The sequence below is a fragment of the Rousettus aegyptiacus genome, unplaced genomic scaffold (assembly GCF_014176215.1).
Source record: "Rousettus aegyptiacus isolate mRouAeg1 unplaced genomic scaffold, mRouAeg1.p scaffold_m13_p_2, whole genome shotgun sequence".
NCBI classification, from domain to species: domain Eukaryota; kingdom Metazoa; phylum Chordata; class Mammalia; order Chiroptera; family Pteropodidae; genus Rousettus; species Rousettus aegyptiacus.
In genome coordinates this window covers 54,398,107-54,424,159 of record NW_023416295.1, presented here as the reverse complement: position 1 = coordinate 54,424,159, position 26,053 = coordinate 54,398,107, and the positions used below count along the sequence as shown (strand labels likewise).

The 26,053-nt window shown below is 31.5% G+C and overlaps 1 protein-coding gene and 1 pseudogene across 6 annotated transcripts in view; both read right to left on the bottom strand.

The window, feature by feature from the left end:
- Nucleotides 1–26,053, bottom strand: part of KCNH7 (potassium voltage-gated channel subfamily H member 7) — a 405,071-nt gene that overhangs the window by 293,641 nt on the left and 85,377 nt on the right. The window lies entirely within an intron of this gene.
- LOC118614854 lies at nucleotides 20,316–20,434 on the bottom strand (annotated as a pseudogene).

Here is a 26,053-nt window from a genome sequence, read left to right as displayed (position 1 = left end):
AGAGGTGAGTTAGAAAGAAACTTTATAATCTAGTGTTAAGATAAAAGTGGAATTACATAAAATTATTCATGCTAGTTTAGTGACTATAAAATCAAATACACGGATAAGTTAAAATTTTTAAAAATAGAAAAACAGTATGTACAAGCATAATACTATTCTTGAATGTATGTATTTAATTCCGATATGTAATTATTTAACAAAACATATCTAATTTCTTAAATAAGGATGAAATGGAAAATGTAGATGTGAGTGAAACATTTAATGAACTATACCATAGGATGATATAACACTTTTTCGATATTTAGAGTCAGAATATGTGAGTTCTGCACAAGGCTATTCCTTTGACCATATTGACTTGTTTCTGAGGGTTTCTGTCTAGGTAGAGTCTAACATGTTAGGTCAGAGCCAGCAGGCTCCAACTGGTGGGATTTTGGGTGGTTATAGTTCTTGCTGCTTCTGAAAGATGGAAGCATTGGTAGGTGCTTCCAGAACTGGACTTCTCCTTGAAATGAACTGTGCAAAACACAACTGGTCACTGAGACTCATATCAGTTAATTGTCCAAACTTGAGCTACAAGGACATTGCAGAGGGATAGCCAGATAGCGTGAAGTTGAAAGACTAAATAAAGCAAAAGAGCAGTGAGGGAAGAGAATAAAGTAGGAGTTAAGCTGACAAACCAGGTACATTATCAGTACTACTAGTCAAAAATCATATAATACTACTCCTGACACTTCCAAATATTCACTGAAGGATCTTAGAAAACTGATATACATAATCATGCTAGACTTCTTCAGAAATGTCTGTTTAAGAAACTAAGATCCATATAAATATTCTACAAAAAGGGATCAGCAAACTTTTTCTATAAGGAGTCAGATAACAAATATTTTAGCTGCTGTGGTCCATATGGTTTCTGTTACAAGTACTCAACTTTGTGATTGTAGTGCAAAAGCAAATACATACAATATATAAATTAGTGAGTGTGGCTGTGTTCCAACAAAACTTTCTTTATCAACACTGAAATTTGAATTTCATATAATTTTAATGTGATACAAAATATTATTCTTAAAATTTTATTTTTTTTAGTCACTTTAAAATGTAAACCCATACTTAACCCCATGGGTTGTAGAAAAAGAGGCAATAGAATTGGTATGGCCACTATGGAAAGCAGTATGGAGGTTTCTCAAAAAACTAGGAATTGACCTACTATATGATCTAGCAATCCCTCTACTGAGTATTTACCCAAAAAACTTGAAAACTAATAATCGAAAAGATATTTGCACACCAATGTTCATAGCAACATTATTCTCAGTGGCCAGGACATGGAAGCGACTGAAGTGTTCTAAAATTGATGATTGGCTAAAGAAGCTGTGGTACATATATACAATGGAATATTACTCAGCAACAAGAAGAGATGAAATACTGACATTGCAACAACATGGATGGATCTTGAAATAATCATACTAAGCAAAATAAGCTAGACAGAAAAGGTCGAAAATCACATATGTCACATACAGGGGCTGTAAACCTAAAAATAATGAATGAGTAGGACAAACAAGCAGAGACTCAAAGACATGAACAATGGACTAGTGATTACCATAAGGGAAGGAGGGAGGGAGGGAAAAACAAAAAATAAAATGTTAAAAAATTATATATATAGTATGAAAAAATTAATAAACTGGCTTAAGGAAAAAAAAAAAAAAGATGCCATAGGACACATGTGTCCCATGAGCCAAAGTTTACTGACCCTTGTTGTAAAGTTATGTCAGTAAAGACAATTTTATTATAAATGTTATAATAATGAGAATTCCTGTAATAACAGAATTACAAAACATAATTTACTAAAGGTTTTTAAGCACATTATCTCATCTTTATGACAACCCTATATATTAAGTTGATGTGGCAGATTAATCACATATGGCACTGGTCCTTCATCTCTCCCTGTGTACATGACCACTGCCATCACTTTGCAGTTACTTACAGTAAGTTTAAAGTATATTCCACTGCTTTGGCCAATGGTATGTTTGCAATGTGACACAAGCAGAAACTTGAAAAATGGTTAAATGTTTCTGCTCAGTGCTTATTCTTCAGTATTACCATGAGAACATACTGGAGATAGCCTGCTGAAAGATAAAAAAGAAAGAGGTGATAAATGAAATCAAAGGACTTAATGGATAGGGAGATATTCCATGATCATCGTTAGAAAGAATTCGTGTCGTCAAGATGTCAGTTCTCTCAAACTTGATCTATAGATTAAATAAAATCCCAATCAAAAATCCAACAAGTTATTTTGTAGACATTGACAAACTGATTCTAAAGTTTATATGGAGTTGGAAAAGACCCCAAATAACCAACACATTATTGAAGAAGAAGAAAAAGTTGGAGGACTGACACTATTCGACTTCAGGACTTACTATAAAGCTACAGTAATTCAAGAAGTGTGGAATAGACAAATAGATTAATGTCACAGAATAAAGAGGCCAGAGATAGACCCACATACATATAGTCAAATAATCTTTGACGTAAGAACAAAGATAATACAATGGAACAAAGACAAATCGTGCTGAAATAACTAGATATCCACATGCAAAGAAAATCAGTCTAGGCACATGTTACATCATTTACAAAAATTAAAACAAACTGGATCACAAATCTAAATATAAAATGCAAAACAATAACATTGTTAGCAGAAAATAGAGCAGAAAACAAAGATGACCTTGGTATGGCAATGACTTTTTAGATCCAAGTACTATTTGTGAAAGAAGTCAATAATAAGGTACATTTTATTAAAATGAAAAGTTTTTGTACTGTAAAAGGCATGTCAATAGAATGAAAAGATAAGCCACAGACTGGGAAAAAAAATTTTAAAAGACATACCTAATAAAGATCTGTTATTTTACATATAGAAAGAACTCTTAAAAATTCAACAATAAGAAAACAAATAACCTAAAAAATAGGACAAAGGCTTTAATAGACACCTCACCAAAGAGCATATACAGATGGCATTAAGTATGTGTAAAGATACTCCACATCATTTGTTATCAGGGAAATACAAATTAAAACAACAATGAAGTACTACTACACAAATTAAAATGGACAAAATCTGGAATACTGACACCACCAAATGCTGACGGCACCAAACAGGAATACTTAATCAGTGCTGCTCAGAATGAAAAATGGCAGTTGCCCTGAAAAATAGTTGTCAGTTTCTTACAAAACTAAACGTAGTCTTACCATATGATCCCACAATCATATTTCTTGGTATTTACCCAAAAGAACTGAAAATATGTATTTACTCAAAAATCTGCACACAGATGTTAATAGTGGCTTTATTAATAATTGCCAAAACTTGGACGCAACCAAGATACCCTTCAGTAGGTGAATGGATAAATAAACTGTTGTGTATCCATACAATGGAATATTATTCAGTGCTAAAAACAAATGAGCTATGAAGCCATAAAAAGACAAGGATTAACCCTAAATATATACTTATAAGACAAACTAAGAGCTACATACTGTCTGATTCTAACTATACGACGTTCTAGAAAAATGTAAAACTATCAGAAGTTCCCAATGGTGGCATTGTAGGAATGAATAGGCAGAGTATAGAGGACTTTTAGGGCAGTGAAAATACTCTGTATATAATAATGGATATATGTTATCACACATTTGTTCAGTTGATAGAATGTACAACATTAAGAGTGAACTGTTAGGTAAACTATGGTCTTTGGGTGGTCATGATGTGTTTATGTAGGTTTATCTTGGTAAAAGTGTGCTGTTCGGGTAAGTAATATTGATAATAGAGGAGGCTAGGCATGGGGTGGGATAGGAGGTATATGAAAAATATCTGTATCATACTCTTAATTTTGCTGTGAACCTAAAAATCTAAAGTTCTTAAAACATACCGAGCAGAACTGAGCCCACCTAAGGCTATCAAGATCATTCAACAGCCAGGCAACAGAAAAAGGGGAGAAAGCACAGCCAAGATCAGCAGAATCACTTTGCAAATGCATAGCTGATCTCAGACACATGGGTAAACCATGCAAGATAAGCTGACCTTTGCTTATTTATGAGCTAAATAAATGTTTATAATTATATGCAAATTAAATTCTGTGGCTGTTTATTAAGTAATATTACAGTGGCAATACATAGCTGAGGTAGCAGAGAGGATATTTTTATATGTTTTACAAAGAATAAAATTTAGCCAGGTTCTGAGTAGGATTTGTGAAAATTCTCAAATTTTGAAATCCAGATGAATTTCTGAGAAGAATTCTTTCACAACATAAATTTCTGAATTTTCCAGAGAAAACAAATAACTCAGTTAAAAAATGGGCCAAAGGCTTTACCAAACACCTCCCCAAAGAAGGTATACAGATGGTAAGTAAATATGTGAAAAGACACTCCATATCATGTGGTTAGTAATTGGTACAGCTACACTCAGGACTTTGGTTCTTTAATTGAAATCTGAATTCAAAGAAATGCAGAAACTAATAAGATGCAAGAGACAAGCATGCCGACTATTTAGAAGAATGTATAATGAGGCAATTTAAGAGATCTAAGATTATTCCTTAAATAAAGATCTATGTTTGCATTTAACAAACTTACAAGTATTTTTCAAAGCAAAATGTATAGATTTATTTATCTATTCATACTCTAGTATAAGAAATACTTTAATTCAATTATTTCCCTAGAGTAAACGAGAATGTGTTAAAAGACTCCGAAATGAGTCTTAATCTTAAAATTGTAAAATGAGATCTTATTCAAACCTTTTGGTCTTTCGAATAAATTCTACTTAGATTGTAGAAATTTAAATTTTATAATTAATTCTATTGTATTGCTTATGCCCAAAAGTGACATATTATAAAATATTATCTCAAATATTGTTTTAGGTAAATGCTTTTTACAAACTGCATTGTATAAAGAATCAAAGTCTACAAATAACATTGAACAAGGTTTACTTCTTTACCTTTTCAGACTGAATACCGTCTCTCATCAAAGAACTGATAATAGATATCTAAGTGGTCTTGGGTACAGAAAATTCTCTAAAACAACTAAGATTACTTTTAGTGAATATAATGTATGTCAAGTGCTAATGTGAATTTATTTTGAATACAAAGTTAGAAATAGTTTTATAACTTCATGTGAGATCACATGGGTGTTTTAGAAAGTGACTAGGGCATACAGTTCATTTGCAGATTATAAAGAAACTCCATAAGACTTGTCCTTCTTTTGAGGCAATACCTAGTTTACTCTAAAGAATAAACATCATCATTATCAATAGTAATTAATAAGTTATGAAGAACTGCCTTTTGTAAAATGTATAGATGTATTCGTAACCTTCAAATCTATATTTTCAGATGAAGAACCTGAGGTTTAGAAAAGTTCAGTGACCTTTAGTAGTATCAGGAAATGGTGAAGCCGTAGTTTGAATTATACTGGTAATTTTCAAAGCTGTGCCCCTTCTTCTATATGAATTTACAACATAAAATGGCCTGGATATTAGAATGTCAAAGAGATGTTGTAAAGACTTAATTGTCAATGATTTCTTCACTTATCAAGAAGCCCTAATAATTTAAAATATTTTTAGTCAATTATATGACTTTGGATGGTCAACACACAACGCAATATACAGATGATGTGTTTTAGAATTGTACACTTGAAACTTAAAAAATCTTATTAACCAATATCACCCCCAGTAAATTCAATAATTTTTTGAAAGATGCTTAAATGTAACATGTAGTTACAGTACTATATTGTCTGGTTAGAGTTTTATTACAGGACTATAGAAATGTAAAACATCCAGCAAGTTAGGAAAACTAGAATACATAGAAATTATCTTCCATTACAGAGACAAGAAAACTGGATTCTGAAAATATGTCATCTGTTAAAAAGTTACAGAATATACAAAAATCTGTGTTATTTTTATTTTTGAGAAAAAAATACATGTTTTAATAGAATAAATACCAATCACCTGATTGGATTTCAAATGGGCCACTGACTTTTAGCTGAGATTTCCTTTGTATATTCACCAATAGCTATGGACTACCAAAACCTTGTTTCGGTGAGGCCATGGCCAATCAGAACTTTACGAAGATTCATTTTTGACACTAAATGAGATAATATAGAAAGAAAAGACTGCACATGTTTAAATCCAGCTCTTTCAGACCTATTTTATCTAGGTCAATATTCAGTTGAAACTTTTAGGATAAGTACAGAAGAAAAAAAGTTGACAAATAATGAAATTGCTTTAAATTTGTTTTAAAAATTGCTAACAGTTGTAACAGGAACACAAGAGAGGAGAGAGAGAGAGAGAGAGAGAGAGAGAGAGAGAGAGAAACCGAGAGACTCCTAGATGAAAAGATTTATATTACAAAATGTCAGATTGCTGAATTCTTTTATAAATTTAATGTAATTTCAATCAAAATTAATTCTAAGAATACATTTTAAAAGACCCTACTCATGTATTTAGTTTCACTTTTAAATTTGTTATTTTGAGATCATCGCAGTGTCAAATACAGTTGTAAAAAATAATAGCCCATACCTAATTTCCCCCAAAGTTAACAACTTACAAAATCATAGTACATCATCACAAACAGGATATTGACAATGATATGAAAAGCATAGAACATTTCTATCACCAGAGAATCTTTCATGTTGTCCTTTTAAGACACCTTTACTTATTCCTACCCATACCCCATCATTAATCCTACAGAGACTAATATGTTTTCCATTTCTATAATTTTGTCATTTCAGGAATGCTATATAAATGGAATCAAGTGGTGTGTAACCTTTTGGGACTGACTTTTTTACTCAATTAAATTCTCTGAAGCTTTATCCAAATTGTTGCAGTAACAATAAACAGTTAATTCCTTTTTATTGCTGGGTAGTATTCCATCTTGTAGACAAACTTCAATCTGTTTCTCCACATATCTTTTGACAGACAATTGATTGTTTCTAGTGTTTAGCTATAACGGATAAAACTTCTATAAAATTCTTGTATGTACAGCTTTTTGTGTGAACATAAGTTTTTATTTCTCTGGGAAAAAAAAAAATGCCCAGGAATTCAATTACCAGGTTATATGGTAGTCTCATGTTTAGTTTTTAAAAGAAACTGGCAAACCATTTTCCAATGGCTATACCATTTTATTCACATCAGCAATGTATGTATGATCCAGTTTCTTGATGAAATTCTTGTTAACATTTCATAGTGTTATACTTTTGTTTGTTTGTTTTTATTAGTCTTTCTGATATAAGTATAGTGATAACTAATTGTAGTTTTAAACTGCATTTCCCTAACAGCTAATGGTGTTGAAATTAAGGAAGAAAGGTAAAGAATAACGAATTCCCTTTAAATTTGAGTTTTAGTAAAAAGAACACAGAAACACACACTCATACAGAGGCAGAGAGACATGAATATTCCAAGCTAAATGAATTAAAATGTAGAAATATCAAATTTCCGACATTCATCTATAAAATTTAACACGATTCCAATTAAACTCCCAATACTTTTTTACCTTATTAAAATAATATAAACTTTATCTGGAGGTGTAATAAAACAAGAGTGCAAAAGAAAAATTTGTTAAAAAACAGTAATGAATACTAAACTGTCACATGTTATTTAATGTTTATATATATTTTATATATTATACATTTATTTAATATTAATGTAAAATTATGATTATTGTTATTTTTTTAATACCTGGTATTCCTACGTGGTCTCTCATCCAAGTACTAACCAGACCTGACCTTGCTTAGCTTCCAAGATGAGATGAGATCGGGCACGTTCAGGGTGGCGTGGCCATAGAGAAATGTAAAATTATTAAAATATTGTCATGCTGGCTCAGAAATAGATAGTTGAAGGAAATAAAATGAAAGCCCAAAAACATACACAACCAATTTTTTCTTCCAATTGGTATTTGGGAAAGATTGTAGTTCAATTTAGTAATGACATATATATATGTTGAGAGACAAATGAAAGTCTCTATTATTTCATACAGCAAAATGAAATTTAGATGAATTAGAAAATTCAAAGTAAAAATGAAGTCATGAAACATGGTCAAAATTTACTGAAATATTGAATTTCTGAAAGTGATTCAATTTATTAATATTTACATGATTTACTAATCATGTGGAAAAATAGCCTCTAATTACAGCATGATGTATATGATTTTCCTATATTTATATATCTGTGCTTTAAAATATCCTTTAACAAATGTAATGCTTTTGGGATTATGAAAAAAAGGCATAAAAAAGTTAAGTGTGTTTTTGTAAAGATCTTGAGAAGTTCTGCTTTAAAGGAGCTAAACCTACATCTAAATAAATGGCAGCTTACAAGGAGGTGTTGAAAAAAATAACTACATGGAAACTCCTAATTATTAACTAGAGCTAGAAAATTAACTTTTATATTTTAAAGGTTTCCACTCTTAATTTGTGAACAGATATTTAACTCTTTCATTTTTGGAAAGACACAACTTCATATCTTTGCTCTCCCTTCATCTAATACTTTATTGCTGATAGCATCATGTCAAGAACTGTACATATATTCTCTTCTTTAACTGCTACACCTATGAGATAGTGCTGCAGTTATTCTTATTTGGCAGTTGGGGATCCAAACCATGAAGAGGTGAGTAAATTGCATGCAGATCATAACTGATGAAGCTAATACGAAGCCCCAAAACATTACATGTTTTCCTATACAACATTCTGAGGAAGGGTCCACCTCTCTTACTAGCAGCTCCTGCTCAGCCCCACTGGCACCTTGTTGTTCCTCAAAGTCCTTAGGACCTTCGTACTTGTTCCCTCTGGTAGAAAAATATTCCAACTACATGCATTGCTATGTGATCATTTGTCAACCTTTCAAAGAGGCCTTTTTGATCACGACTAAAGGTGTCCCCGAACACACCCTTACTTGGCTTAATATTCCTTCATACCTCTTCTCACTACCTAACCTAGTCAGTTGGATATTCATTGTCAGTTTCTACCACTAAAAGTGCCTGTTTTGTTCATTGCTATATTTCCAGCACCTGAATGAATAGATGAATGAGATATTAGCTGTTTATAGAAAATAAATTCAGCAGTATCTGAAAAGGACAATAATCATAAAAATGATCCCTAAAAAAATAAAATTTCTTAGCTGACATCTAGAAATTCTAGACACCCTGGACACCAATATTTGCTTGTAAGACCCATGCCACAATTAACCTTATCTACTGTGTACCTATGAAGCCCTATAACTTGTTGAATGAAATATACCAGGATATACAATTATAAGTAGTGCTTTAATCTCAAAATCTACTCCATGGCAGGCAGTGCACTCACTCCAATGACTCTACCATTATTCAAATATGTTTATTGCAACAAGTCTTAGTCATATCTTCAAAATTGTGAAAATTTAACTTTAATATACTCAATAATGAATATTTTTATCTACTGAGAGTGCACTTGGCCTTAGAAATAGTCACAAGTCATTTAAAGCCCACTAGGGAGGAAAATGATTTGAACAAGCAAATCTTAAGAATTTTCATCAAAAGTAATGTGACTAGAACATAATGAGACTCTCCTTTTCATTTATTGCTCATAAAAAGGCTCTCTGGAAGAAATTGCAAAATCGGATTGTGAGACTCATTTCGAATGTCATAGCATAACAGGAACCATGATATTGATCCCCTGAGTCACTACATTGGATGGAGAAACACTTATTTTGATGTTTGAATTACAATATGTTTATGTTTAAAAAATAATAATGTACTTTTATAGTTCTATACTACTTGATCTCACAATCCAGTAGAGAAAGTGAGAAAAACAGAATGAAACATGCCCAGTTATGCTTGGATTAGCCTTTTAGTTACTTTACCAGTTCTTTCTTACTGGCTAAATTTTATAACATGTAATTAATATGCTTTAATTATTTTACACTCAAATGTTCTGAGAAAACATTTCACACTAAAATCCAAAGATACTAGAAGGACCACAGTATCATTTATGGAAGTTAAATTCCAAGTATTACAAAGAAGAATAATTAAGAATTTTCAAATGACTAAGTACTTGGTTTTCTTTATTTAAAAAACAAAATCACAGCAATATTTAATGTTTCACTGAAAGGAAATTGATGACTGAATAATTTTATATCTTATAGTTAAATATACATAATTAAAATCTAAGGAAATCAAAACTTGATTACATTAAAATTTTTACAGAAAAAATAGACAGTAATTTTTAAGTTTTTTCCATTTTTTGTCATATATATACATGTATGTTTCTAGCCATAGCATTCTTCTTTATGATAACTCTGGAGCCCAGCATTCAACCTTTCACCAATACATATTACTGATATGATAGCTGATACCATTAGGGAACATAAACACATAGGTCCAAATAATTTCATAAATGAATTTTTTATCACTAAATGAAGCAGAATTACTGAGAAACAGAAACTAGGACTTTAAAATAAACAGTGTATATACTCAAGTAGTGTAAGAAAAATAATTATGAGGCAGACACAAGAAGTCACAAAAAAATTCAAGAATAATTTTAGGAATAAAAAAATAAGATAGTTAAAATGCATAATAAAGTAGACCAGAAAAGTGCAGGACAGAGAAAATCAAAGAATAAATTAGTGAGCTGGAAGATCAAATTGAGATAGTACTTTAACAGAAGACAGAAGGAGATAATAAGGAAATAGATTTAACAGAAACACTAAGAGAATCAGACAGGATGGGAAATGCCAATATCCGGATAATATAAATCCAGAAAGGAGATTTAATAATTTAAATAATAATTTAATTATTAGTAATAATTGAGAGGACATATAAATGAGATGGCATAATAAAGACATTTTCATGTTACAAAGCCTCAGAAAGTTCGGAACATAAAATTAATTTTTAAATCTCTCTTGTAATAAGTATCCAAATGAGAAAGGTAGGAACCTTAGGAGGACACTGGAAATCGAAGTAAATAGAGGTTACTATTTTCTGAAATAGAGAGCAGCAAAGAAATAATATATTAAAAATATATTAATAAACTCCCAAAACTTTAATTCTAGGCAACATAAACATTGTCTAAATAGGAGCTAGGGAGGAGAGGGACAAGAGAGATGTTAAAGCATACTAAAGTATGTGTTTTATTGGAGGAAAATGTGGATAGTGATAAAACATACAGTTTACAAGGCTTAATATCAATATGAGTCTTAAAAACAACCTCCATAAAAACAGAAAAGAAGAGGGATATGATAATAAAAGGAAGGAAATATAATATATAAAAACATGGCAGAAATAAGAATTATTAAAATAAATGTAAATAATTTTTAATTTATTAAAAGATAAATATTTCAGATTGGATAAGAAATATTTAACAACATATTGGTTAAAAGAGATACACTTAAAACGTTATGATATAGAAAGGTTAAAATAAAAGAACAGAAAAAGATAGACCAGGCAAAAATGAACCAAAATAAAGATGAAATAGCAATCTTAATAGCTGACAAATATAAATTAAATTTAAAGCAGAATTTAAAGCAAAATGATATAAGGGACAAAAATAAATGACCAGAAAAGGAAATAGAGCAGAATATATACATAGAAATGTATATAAAACTCAGTATGAAATTTAAGTATATAACGCAATATATAAGAAAAATAGACAAATCATCAAGTATAGTGTAAAATTTTAACAATTCTCTTAATAATAAACACAAATAAATAGAAATATAAGTAATTTAAGTAACACAACAGAAGTTTAAATTATAAAATAAATATAGAACACTGTATTTAAAAACAGAGGTGGTAAGAGAATGTGCACAGTACTTAAATATAGATTTAAGTATCTTTATCAGGAAAATATATAGATTGAAATTAAAATTAACTAACTATTCAAATCAAGGAATTGTAAAAAAGGCAACAAACCAAACCCAAACAAGAAGAACCACTGTAAAAAAAAAAAAAAAAAAAGGGTGAGAATTACTGAAACAAAAAGCAGTAAAACAAAACAAATGACTGTTCTTAAAACATATTAATAAAACAAAACTCTGGCAAGTATGACAAAAAGAGAAAGAGTAGATACAAACAAACAGCATTCATAAAGAATTATAAAAAAGCATTATACACCTAGAAAAATTTTTTCCAAGTAGTCTAAACATATAAACTCTAATAAACTTCAAAACCTATAAGAAATGATTCTGTATGTTAAAATATTTAAAATGCACAAAGTGGTACAAGAAGAAATAGAAAACCTAAACAGATTACTCATTATTAAAAACAGAAATGGTAAAGACTTCCTTTTTTACAATCCAAGATCATACAAGGGAGCTAATAAAACTCAGTGCTTAATCTTTATTTCCACTAGTTCTAAAACACAGGAAATGAGTGAAAGAAATGGCTCATTTCATGAAGGCTGTGTAATACTAATTGCAAAACTGGATAACAATAAAATGGAAGAATACCATAAGTCAGTTCACTCATGAGTATATATGTAAAAATCTTAAATAAAATATTAGCTAACTGAATCCAATAACAGAATAAGATCTAACATAGTTCAACATTTATAAGTATAAAAGGAAATAAAACCTTTTACCATTATAAAAAGGGCAATCTGTTACTTTGATTTAAGAAAAGTACAAAACAAAATTCTACTACTATTTAACATATAAAAGCCCAAGACAATGTCACAAGAAAAAAAAATCGAAGTATCAAGATTGAAAGATGAGTAAAATTAGGATTTGTAAATGGCATGATTATGTGAAAAGTCAGAATTAACAATGAGAGTTTGTAAGATAGGTTAGCAAAATTGCTAGATTAAGTTAAACTTAACAAAAATAATATATCTCTTTCCAGAAGTATGTATTTAAAAAAAAAAGATGGCATTCAAAATTGGTTTAAAGAAATCTTTTAATATACATAAAAACTAGTTTTAACAAAGGATGCTCAAAACTATTTAGAGACAATGTTAAAACTCTATAACAGAAATTTCGAAAAATGGAGAAACAATCTATGCTTATGATTGAGGCACCTGTAATAAAAGACCTATATAAATTCTAACCCAATTAATCTATACATGAAAGGCAATTCTAAATCTCACTCTGAAATTCCAGGTTGATTTTTTAAATGTTATGACAATTATATTTTAAAATTTATACAGAAGAATAAAAGTACATGAATATCTATGTTATGTCTGAAAAAGAACGAGGAGTCTTGCTCTATTAGATTGTAAAAAAAGACGCCAAAACCATAGTTATAAAAAGTGTTACAATAACATGTAAATAAACAAATAGATCAATTAAAAACAACAGACTACAGAGACAGACTCATGTGTAAATGAGGACTTAATTTACAATAGAATCTTCACAGATCAATGGGGAGAAAACAGATTGTTTAGTAGATGGTTCTGTTAAAACTAGCTCACTTTACAGGAAAAAATAAAATTCCTGCTTCCTACATATGCAGGAGGGGTTCTCCAATAGATTTTAAAAACCTGATATAAGAAGTAAAAGTAAAATTGTGAAGAGATAATACTATAGGAGAATATCTTGCGACCCAGGGGTGGAGAGAACTTTTTTTTAAAAAAGTATATAGCACATAAAAGCACATTAATATCTTAGTTCTGAGACTAGAATCATGAATACTATGATCATAATGAAGGAACAATCTACACAATTTCAAATACAGATTCTTATAAAGTTTTACTGAAAGACACCTTTGATAAAATTTCAGTTAACATAATTAGAAAGAAAAGTTTTCTAATAAATCTAGTTTAAATTATGGACTTAGAAAATAAGATAAAGCAAATCAACAACTTTAGAATAATAAGTGATGATAAAGTATTGTAAATTCTGCCTAATATTTTTCTAGCTAAGAAAAATAGTTGATTCATTAGACTTGTTAATATAGTGTTGAAATCTACTGTATGTACATGATGTGTGTATATCAGATAGCATTAAATATGACTGTGGTCAAATAGATAAAATGAAATTGCATCAAAGTAAAGTTTTACTTCTCAAATCTCATGCAACATCCCTGGAAAATACTTTTTTTTTTATTTCGTGACTCACTGAAAGTGTGTTATATTTTTGGAATGTCTTCTGAAAAGCTAAGGTCACATCAGCCAACAGCTTGCTGATGAACATTTCTGTAATTTGTAAAAGAAAGTTCACAAACCTAATTTTGGCCATAACTGTAGTTTTCTCAATTCTGTTGTATTTAGATTAGAAGATTGTTTCAAGTGTTTATGATAACACAATAAGGTTGAGTTACAACATTGATAATGCAAATACAAATTTATTATTGGTAACATTCACGTCTATGCTTTACGTTCATACTGATTATTGCTCCCTACTGCAATAATTTAACATAGTATTAGTGAAATCGCATTGACATAAAAGTCTTCCTTAACATTTTTCAAAATTATAATTAAATTTAGAGAAAAGGCATTTATTAGCATCTTTACTTACATTTTTATAATGAATATTCTTTTAAAAAAAACATGATTATAAACAAAAGATCCTTAATCATAGGGTAATCACAAGCGCTCCTGAAGATACATTCAGAATATGTTTATATAACTTTCTGGTAGTCTAAATTTTTACAAAAGGCACCCAACAGCAACTGAGGCTTAATTACCTTGTCCTACTGCATCTCATGTCACTATATTAAAAGCACTTACGTTTTTCAGGCAGAAGATCGCCAGAAGGAAAAAGGCTAAGTTTACCTTTTCTTTCTTTTTTTTTCTGTGGTCACTTTTAGGTCTTGTCCAGTATCTTTTCCACTATGTATATAGAATAAGGGTGATTTTTTTTCCAGGTAGATATTTATTAACTTTTTTTATTATAATGGAAAATTTATAATACATTCACCATTAGAGATAATAGAGTGAAAATATCTGATGTATTCAATACTTAAATAATTATTAACTCTTGGGTAATGTTTCATTTATATGCTTTTCCGTATCAACCAAATGTCAGATTATTTTACAGTGAATTTCAGTTGAGATATCATATCATCTGCACATATTTCAACATTGTTTTTAAAATAATATTTTCTTTAAAGTCACACATAAAGACAATGCTATTATGATGCTTTAAAAATTAGCAATATTCCTTAATATTAAATGTCCAATCAATATATGAATTTTACAAATTTTTTAAAAATTTGAATGGAAATACAATAAGGTCCACTCATTGCATTTAGTAGATATATATCTTCTCTTTTTATCTATAAGTTTTAACCTATAAGTTGTAAATCTATACACTTAGTCTCCCTCTATTTTAATTTTTTTTTATAATTAGAACAAAACAAAACTGGGTCTTTTGTTCTGTATAGTTTCCACAGTTTGGATTTTGTTGATTATATCTTCATGATACTGTTTTAATGCACCTCTGTCACATGATTTCCTATAAATTTTGATCAATGATCTATTTCAAGTCAGATATTTTTTTATATACTGTGAATTAAAGTGCAAGACTAATTTGTTTTGCTTTATTTTCAAATGGACATCTATTACAGTACCATTGGTCTAAAAGACTCTCCTTCCTCCCTTTCTTAAATTACCTTGGCACATTTGTCAAAAATCAATTGACCATATATATGTAGGTCTATTTCTAAACTTCATACTGTTCTATTGCTCTATATGACTATCATATATTCCCTATATCAATATTTCTTCCTACCTTGAAGAATAAATTTCTAAGTCCTCTGATTTTTTCCCCAAAGTTGTTTTGGCTATTTTAAGCCCTTTGCACTTCTATACAAATCTTAGAAACAGCTTTTCAATTTCTTTGAAATTGCCTATTGGGATTACCCAGACTCTAGAGCTCAATTTGAGAAGAATATTAACAATATTTCATCATTCAATCTTTTGTAGTTTTCAATGAATAGTTTGTGCACATATTTTGCTAAATTTAGCCCAAAACAGTTTGTGCATTTGCAACTATCATTTCATTTTTTAATTGTTTATTTCTAGTATTAAGAAGTACAGTTGATTTTTGGAAATTGATCTTATAGTCAACAATTTGCTAATCTCAGTTTTAGTTTTAGGAACAATTTTGTCATCTTTATTTGTAGACAATCTTAGTTCTTCTTTTCCAATTTTCATACCTCTTATTTATTTCCTATACTTTAGAACTAGATAATACCTCAGTACAATGCTGAATATAAGTAATGAAAGTGGGTATCCTTACCTTGTTTTCAACTGGAGGCAAGTATCAGCCTTCATCATTAAGTACAATGCTATTTATAGTTTTTTCCCCCGCTTTGGAGCCATAAAGTTTGAGGAAAAAAAACTATTCTATTGATAGTTTTCTGTTGGTTTTTATCTTGGCGGGGGGGGGGGGGGAATTATTTTGTTAAGTGTTTTTCTGCATCTATTCAGATGATCACATTTTTAATTTTTAGCAATAAGATCAATTAAATGAAAAAGAAGATTTAAATGTATTAGATATAATGTATTAAAGATATAAGAAAAGGGCAAGACAATTTGAACATAAAAAGTTGATTTTAATTGTATTATAATTCCTAAAATAAGAAACATAAAGTATTGTTTAAACATCTTATTAGACACAGCTGAATTAGGAAACTAGAAAAGTTTGAAAAGAAATGAAAAATATGAAAGCAAAATTAAAAAAAAACATCTATCCAAATAATATCTAATAATATTTATAGAAAGAAAGAATAAAGAATTGGTAATGCATTAATATTAAAAATGGTTATAGTTGAGAGTTTTTCAGATGTTGTGTAAAACATGAATTCTTGGGTTCATAACAGTACAATAAGTGATAAGTAATATTTAAAAATATACCTAGGTACTTTGTTATAAAATTTTATTTCCTAAATGGAATTAAAGACAATGATTCATGCATGTAAAAAGTAGGAAAGTGGATAAAAACAAATAAGAAACAAACCTCAAAATAAGGTAGTTGAAATTAATCCAAATACATGAGAAATTATAGTACACGTATATGAAATAAGCTTACTTAAAAAGCACCACAACGAAGCTTACCTTACCTACACAACAGTATAGTTGATCTATATGCTATTTAGAAAAGGCAAATAAATGACTTAATAATTATAAAAATCAAAAGTAAATGAATGGAAAACTATATATCAGCCGTGTGTGTGTGTGTGTGTGTGTGTGTGTGTGTGTGAACTAATGGTAAGAGCAATAATAACAGACAAAATTTGTTTTAAGGCAAAAGATAATAGAATAAAAGAAGGTCAATACATAATGCCAGGAGAAAAGGAAATAGGTTCCAATATCATTCATGAATACAGATATTAAATTTCTAAACCATATTAAAGGGGTTGGAACAACTGGTTTTCAAAACAAGGAAAGAAGGAGAGAAATGAGGGAGGGAGGGAGGGAAGGAGGAAATAAAGAAGAAAGGAAAGATAGAAGAGAGGGAGGGAGGGAGAAGGGAGGAAGATAGGAAAACCAAAAAGCATATCTGTCCTTATACTATACACAAAATTGAATATAGAGACAAATTGTGAAAAATAAAACATACAATAAAGAATGAAAGAAAAATATTACTTAAAAGTAAAGAGGAATTCTAAAATGAAATGCAAATATAAAGAATAAACAACTGGTAAGAACTGCCAGCATTAGAATTAGAAACTACTCTTACAGAAAAAGAAAAAAAATCTACTATAAACAACATAGAGAAAAAGTCAAAGCCTGAGAAGACTATTGATAATGCACATTAACTCTTAAAGACTTTATGTCCTACACATATATGATGAACCCATAAAATCAATGAGAGATTATTTTCCCCAAAACTAGGCAAAAGAACGAATAAATAATTCTCAAAAGAGGAAACCTAAATGGCAAATACACACAAGATATGTTCATGTTGACCAAGGAGATATAATAGTGCATCATCATATTGAACAAACTAAAAAGTTTTGGTAATATCAAATATTTCTGAGCCTGTGAAGCAATGTGTTATTTTATACACTGTTGGAACACAGGTAAATCTCTTGCACTCATTTGGAGAGTAATTTGGTGATATTTAGGAAAGTTGAATGTGTATATATTTTTAATACACTAACTCTACTTCTAATTTATATACACTATAAAATTCTTGCATATGTTCACCAAGAGCTGCTCTTGTAAATTAGTTTGGGATAGTGATTTAGAAGAAGGAAAAAAAAGGAAAGGGAAACAGAAAGGGAAGGAATGGGGAGGAGAGGTCAGGCGGAGGGAGGGGAGAGAAGGGAAGAAAAACCTAAATGCCCATAAAGAGAATATTAAGATATTCTTGTATATTCATTCTATTGAAGCCTATACATTAATTAAAATAAATGAACTTGTGATACCTGTAGCAATATGAATAATCATAACATTGAACAAAATGTATACAGAAGATTGAAACATTTTAAATAATTTATGAAATATTTATGATTTATAAAATGTGCAAAGCAGTGCTTTATTTTTATGGATATCTGCTATAAATGAAGATATATAAATATTTTTGGAAATGATTTCTATCAAACAGGATAGTTTAGCTCTGAGAAAATTTAAAAGTTTTTTTTTTAACTAAAATAATTCTGGCAAAAATTAAATTTGGCTAAGCTGGGTAGGGGGTATAGGGATGTCAGGAATATTATTTTTATTTTGCTTATATTTGAAGTATTTCATAATTATAAAAATATAAATATGAAAAGAAGCCTATTGGCTTAGAAACCCAAACTGAAGAGAGCTGGCAGATAAAGTTGGCAAAATTAAAGTGCTTGAGTTTCCTGCTTAATGGCAGCATAAGCTCAAGCTAAGCAGCTACGGACAGTAGACAGATGCTGTGGAGGGTGACCTGAACCCCTGTTCTCCTCTACAACTAGAGGAACACCACTACCACCATGGTGGGGTTGCAGACAAGACACCGTGGAGAAGGCAGGTTACAAGGCCATTGAGAGGGACGGTGTGTGAGGAAGGCAGAGGGTTTTTTTCCTGTTTCTGCAGCACACTGTTCTCTGGAGCTGATACTGAAAGTTAAAGTGACATTAGACTGATTATGTGACAGCCTCTGAAGCAAGCTGTGTCAGGGAATGCCAACAATTAACCAGGACCTTTGGGACCTATAGGTTCTATGTACAAAAAAGAAAATCAAAAGTAAATTAAATAGGTACCTGCTATATACAGATATTCTATTCTTATACTTTTCTTCAGAGGATATATTCTTTTAGCACTTATATGTTCACATGGATTAGCAGTGCTTCATATTTATTCGGTTACTGATTAAAGAGTTGATATGTTTAAAATCATATATGAAGGATCCTGTATGTAGAACTAAACTGAAAGTAAAGTATATTGGAAGAAAAACAGAATTGGGGATCTGAAAATATTTCTAATTATGTGTTCATTTTAGTAAGTGACTTTGCTTCTCTCAAACTTAATATCCAGATTTGTAACAGTAAAATTATTATTGTTAATATCCACTTCAAAGGATTACTGTGAGGCTTGAAAATGATTAGGTATAGAAAGAACTTTGTACAGGTATTTGGTACTTGTTTATGCCTATTATATATAGGGATACAGATAGAATGATAGATAGATAGATAGATAGATAGATAGATAGATAGATAGATAGATAGAGAGATAGATAGATAATAAATAGATAGACAAATAGACAGACATCCTGAATTGTGGCTAAAATCCTTCTGTCTAGGTAATCCAGTAATTCACAGATCCCCAACCCCAGGGCCGTGAACCAGTGCTGGTCTGTGGCCTGTTAAGAACCAGACCACACAGCAGGAACTTCATCTGTTTTGTAGCCACTCTCCAGCACCAGCATCACCATTTCAGCTCCACCTCAAATCATAAGGCATTAGATTCTCATAGCAACACCAGTTAAAAAGATTGGAGACTGTTGAAATAATTCATGCTGGCCAATTGACTCAAATGTAACATTAGTAAAATAGGATAGAGAAAAATAAATTTGTATTCTTGATCTCAAGTCTATGTTGTTAAATAATTAAAATATATATTAAATAGAGAAATCATCTGTTTTGATAGATTATATTATCATGAATATTAATTCATTTACTATGATATTGAACACTTATTTTTGTGCCATACATTCTACTAGGTGATAAATATACAAAGAGATAAAACATAAACATAGTATCCTTCCTTTACCTAAATGCTCATACACCTCAAATGTGGTCTTTGTGATCTAATTTTAGACCACGGGGAGGGTTAGGTATTGCACAGATGGAGGGAAGCAGGTGATTCACTTCCATGGGCCCAAGAAAATGCAAAGTCTTTTTAAATATAAAATAAAAAATGAAGTTCAATTAGCTTATCTTAGTATTTTATTTTATTTTTTATTTTATTTTAAATGCCTACAGCACCTTGTCTTCCCAGGTGGTCTCCCATCCAAGTACTAACCAGGCCCGATCCAGCTTAGTTTCATAGATCAGACGAGATCAGGCATATTCAGGGTGGCATGGTCATAGACTTAGCTTATTTTAATCTATTGTGAGTAATATTCTAATATGGCTATCAGCCTCTGCTTAATTGTTCTGTAGTCTTAGTCTTATATCCAGATAATATGCTATTTTGCTGGGAATTTTTAATTGTATCAACAATGATGCCAGCCATCTTCTTTTTTTAAAAATTTTAAAGATTTCCATTGCGTGATAGCTTTATGAACATTTACAAATTCAAATTCAGAAAAGACTTAAATAAGCACTTGATCGTTGTTCACTTTTATTATAGAATATCTAATTCCATCACTGTAAATGTTTTATGTGATAGAGCAAATTCTTCACTTTCCATGTAAATATTCTAGACATGTTAGTTACATAAAAATGGGGTTCCTAGAAGCTGGCATTCCCAGAAAATAAAAAAGGAAAATAGCCTACTTACTTACCATGTAGCAATCTGACAATTTGCTTGATTACTCCCTCTCAGAAGTTGTTAGTTCAGGAAAGTGGCGGGATCTCTAGTGACATCACCACTATTATTCAGAAACTGTGGGCCAGTTTTGCCCCAACTATGTTTTGTTAGTCTGGCACTGTGTATTTAAAATACTTGAATTCATTGATGATATAAAAAAGCATAAAGATTTTATGTAACATTTCAGATTCTCTGTCTTGAAAATTTGGCATGTTTAGCAACAGTGGGTATCCATTCCTTCCAGCCCTGATATAATCTTATATTACACTTGGTGTTAGAGCTGTAGGGGGCCAGGAATTATCCCAGAGCTAGATTTGGAACAGAGAACTACAAATAGACATAGTCACTAGGCTCAGCTTCTTTTGAAAAACTAGGTCTGGCAGCACTAGATCGACAATCCTTCACAGAAGCAAATAAGCTAGAGTTGAGTAGTTAACTGTCAGTAGTGCCCACCATTCTATATTGTTCAAATCTTGTCTTCTTTAAACTCATTTACTTTTACTTACTTTGTTAATTGTATTATTGTTCAAAATATTTGCTATCTCTTTCTATCTCAGGATTATTTCAACATCAGGCTTGGCAGTGTAACTTACTTTGGCCAATGAATTGGGATATATGCCACATATAAACAGAAGTTTTAAGAGCCATCATGTGGCTACATTTTTCTCTCTGCCAAGAGATCAAGATTTCCCCAGGTGGAAGCTATTCCTTTAGTCTAGGCCCAGAATGAAGATGATAAGGAGCAGCATGGCAGCAGGCTCATGATGTGCATGTATTGTGAGCAAAAATCAGTGATTGTTATTGTGAGTCTTTAAGATTCTGGTGTCACTTTCTATGACAGCAGAGTTTAGCCTCCACTAACTCATACATCACTGTAGCTCCTGTAGCCATTTTATTCTAACATCAGCAGCCATCTCTTGCCTGCCTAAAATGAAGAGGCATTTGATCCGGCAAACTAAATTTGATTTTTTTGAGAAAAGGGAGTCTATAGACATGGTAAAAGTACCTGGTTGTTTTATAAAATGGCATAAATGTTTCCTCCTTAGTTTTATAATTTAGAATAATATTGATTTAAATCAATATTAACTGAAGTTCCATGTACTGGGTATTTTTTTCGTACTCTACCTCATTTTAAATGATTAACATTAATAATGTCTAATCACTGTTCTTCCCAGTTTTCAAGTAAATTTAGCTTCAGAAATTTAGATATGTTTGTAATCCTGAGCTCACGTTCATGTTTTCTAAGCCCACTTCATTCTTGAAAGTGTAGATTCCAGGAAGTCTTACTCAAAAAAGCTCAACTCAGTAACATGGCAGCATTTAAGTTTTACCTGGCTTTTGAGCGGAGATAGGGATTCCTTCATGGAACTGTGATATCTCATCATAAAGTTTTATCTCTGACCCTTTCCCATCCCCAAGATGGATAAATTGTATAAATAGAAAAATATAGCTTTTTAAAAAATAATGCTTCATATCATCCATAAAGAGTGGTCTTTTATTTTTAGATTATGACCTTTTGTGTTTTTATGACAAAATATGGTCTCTTATGAGAAACGATAATGGTAAAGATGTTGGCTTTGTGTAATGTTTTATCTAGAAATATTAAGACAACACAATGTCAGGCCTCACTTTCTGTTGTTACTGCCCTTGTGTGGTGGTAACTTGAAAAAACTGTTGTCGTTGTTTTTCTGTAACCCTTTTTAACATGAAATCTCTTCCCCCTATGAAATACTGAGCCACTCCTTGCATCAGGCAAAGACTGTTTAAAGAGACATAAGATGTTCTGAGATTCAAAATGAATATTTTAAACTCAGGGCATAGGTAATTTAAGAGCAATTTTTTTTTTAACTTCAAAAATCATGGTTTTAAATACCAAAAGCCAGAGCTCAGGAGAACTCAAGACATCAAGTTTGTGTCATGAGCTATAGTCACTTAAAAACCTATGATTGGTTGGAATCAATTTTTTTTCCAAACTTTTTTTAAATTATCAAAAATAGGGACAGGAGAGAGTAGTATTAAAGGAAAGAAATCACAAAACCAAAGCAAAAGATTTAGATGTTGATGTGCGTCTTTGAAAGGAGATTTGAACTCTATTTCTTATTTTATTGCCTTGTTTTCAAGCCTGGTATTTGGAGGTCTAAAAGTCAAGAGATTATTTTTGAGATCTTAAAGCTAACAAAACCCGTGTCTCCATCTCTGGGAGAAATAACAAGAAATGACTGTGACACATATAGACAAACCAGTCTTGATAGAACACCCTACTAATCATTTCACAGCTGACAGAACCTTCCTTGAGAAGGCCTTGGACTTAGTGAGAGAAAGCCAGTAGATCTGAAGGGATTTGTAGTCAGGATAAGGGAGTTGCTGAGTAGCCTGTGTGGGCCAATGACTTAACCATGGGAGAAATGGACATTTTAAGAGGATGCCTATTGGGTTTAATGCTGATAAAAATCAAAAACAAAATCAGTGCAGACTCTATCTGTTAACTGAAACCAGCCTGAGCGGGGGATCAGAGACAGAACCAGGTCTCCCACCCCCCAATCCCATTGGCACAGCCCTAGGAAAGGGAATCCCACATCGACTAAAAATCTTAAGTGGAACCAAGAAAACCCTAAATGCAGTGAGTTGCTAATTCTGTAGAATGAAGGCCAATGATCAAAATTAATTTCAGTTATAGGAAAAGAAGCTGTTACTTTTTACATGTATCATTTTTAAAAATCTAAACTTTTGCCCATTATATGAACCCTCATCCCACTCCCCACCCCAAATTCTGGAAACTGATGGCTTTTGATGTCTGTTTCTTGGTGGTATCTATCAGATATGGTACATAAAAATAGAAGCTTTTAGGGTATAGTATCCTGTATAATAAATGACTCTACTTGACCCACCCTTATAAAGCAAAGGTGAGAGGTTAAAGATTGAAAAGAGAATTGCCAATTGGTAGTTACTCAGGAGATAAGTGATCCATTTGTGGTTAGGGAACTTTAAACAGCTCAGCTGTCATTGATGATATACTACTCTCCAATAGTAGAACTGCTGTAGTTTCTGAGGTGACCAAAGTCACTTGAGGAGAAATGGGTGTGTTGGGCAGTGGTAGCTAGTTAGAGGAAGGTAGGAAGCATTAAGAAGTAACCTTAGAATTTAAAGAATGACAGCTAGAGGCATAGGGGCTTCCTGAAGAAAAGAAGCAAAGGGTAAGGGCCACTGCTAGAAGACTTTGTAGGAGTTCTGTTACTTTCACATGTCTTATTATCTTTATTGTGTTTCTTCATAGTGACTGGTAATTAAATACTTTAAAAAACAAGCAAATCTCATGCTCTTACTTTGAGGATTTAGCATTTAAAGTAGCTTTGATGGGGAGATACAGTTTTTTCATGATCCCATTATATTCATAGATCATTCAGACATCTAAAATATATATATATATATATATATATATATATATATATATATATATACACGTGTGTGTGTGCGTGTGTGTGTGTGTGTGTGTATAGTTCTGAAAGAAGATGCTACAGACTGTAGCTTAGAGGGGCAAACAAAGCGTGTTTCACAGAAAAACAGCTGCAGACCTAGAATATGGTCTACTTAATAGTATGGCAATGATATATCCAACCTCTCACTGAAGCATAAAGCCAATTTCTGCCTTCCTATAGATTTATATCTTGACATGAAGTACCCAGGGAGATGAAACTTTGACATCTTTTGAGAGGAAAACTGCCTTTATGGTTTCTGACAAAAAAAAAAAAAGAAAGAAATGTAGTGTTTTGGAGAACTTGGTTTGTTTTTGGCTGCCAGAATTTAGACAGCAAATATCTCTACATTATTGGTGAACTGAGCTAAAGACACATACTTCAGATTGGACATTTATGTCTTTCTTGAGTCTATTAAAGGGATCTGGGAAGGACAGGGTAATCAATCCTAAGCATCCTTGGGCTATAGATTGTCTCACTGTTCTATAGGCATTGACTTCCGAGTGACATGAGGACCCATAGTAGTGGGTGACAGCTTCAAGAGGAGCAGCTACTAACAGATTTGGACAGGACCCTGTTCACACTCATGGATCACAGCAGTGAGAAAATGCAAACTTGTAACTAGCACAAGGCAAAATGAGATCATCCAAGCAGGCAGAAGGAAATGAGACATGTCCACAAGGGCATAGTGAAAGTATGAGTACTCCAAGGAGTCTCAAAAACATTTGAGATCAGTGCCAAGGTTCTGCTGTCATTCATATGATGAGATAAAATATAGGCATTTAGGCAATATACATTAAATATGCACTAAAAAAAAAGGCTAAATGAAGTCACATTTGAAAATAAGGTCTTCAAAAAATAACATCAAAGATAAAAATTATAATACTCCAAGTCAATCACAAATGCACTCTGGAAGTTTACTGGCTTAATCTGAAATATTTTTCTGGCTTGACCATTATAGCACTTTCCTTCTATAAGGTCAAGAAGGTTTTGAACACAGGATAATACTGTTTGGCCTTTGAAAATAGTTGCAAGAAGAGAACAGCTCTATTCCATCCTTGCTATAATGATAGAATATTTCTATAATACCTCCTTTTTAAAAGTTCTAAACTTAAAGTCTGGTAGCCAAGTTAATGGTCAATTATAGTGACATATGTTTGTAGGTATGTGTGCATGTGTATATGTGTATGTATCTATACACGTATCTACACATAAATGTGCTGTTAGTCCTCATTTGTAAAGGCCCTACTCCCTCTGTGGGTAACCTCTTGTTTAGTGAGTTCTTGATGACCCCATCAAGGTCATCCTGCCTAGAGTTCTTTATCACAGAGAAGCACAGCTTATATTAAGAAGGTCAGCGTCCTAAATTGACAGTTTTGAAAGAACAGGTTAGTCCTGATAGTTTTCATTTAATCATGGTTCTGTAGAACTTGCCGATGAAGGCTTTCCAACTCAGTCAGGAAGTCTCTGAACTCTGTAACTTCATACTGAATGCTGCCTATCTGACCCAGTTCTTCCCAGGCGACAAAAATCCTAAAGGAAACACTGGAACTGAGTCTATGCCTACATATAACATTGGACAAATGTTCAAAAACAAAGCTCAGAACCCTGTTTGCCCTGTGTTATGATATCTGTCTGGCTGTTAAAAGCAATGGTTTAACCTTACTGAGACTAATCTGTAAAATGAAGGTAACATCCACCACATG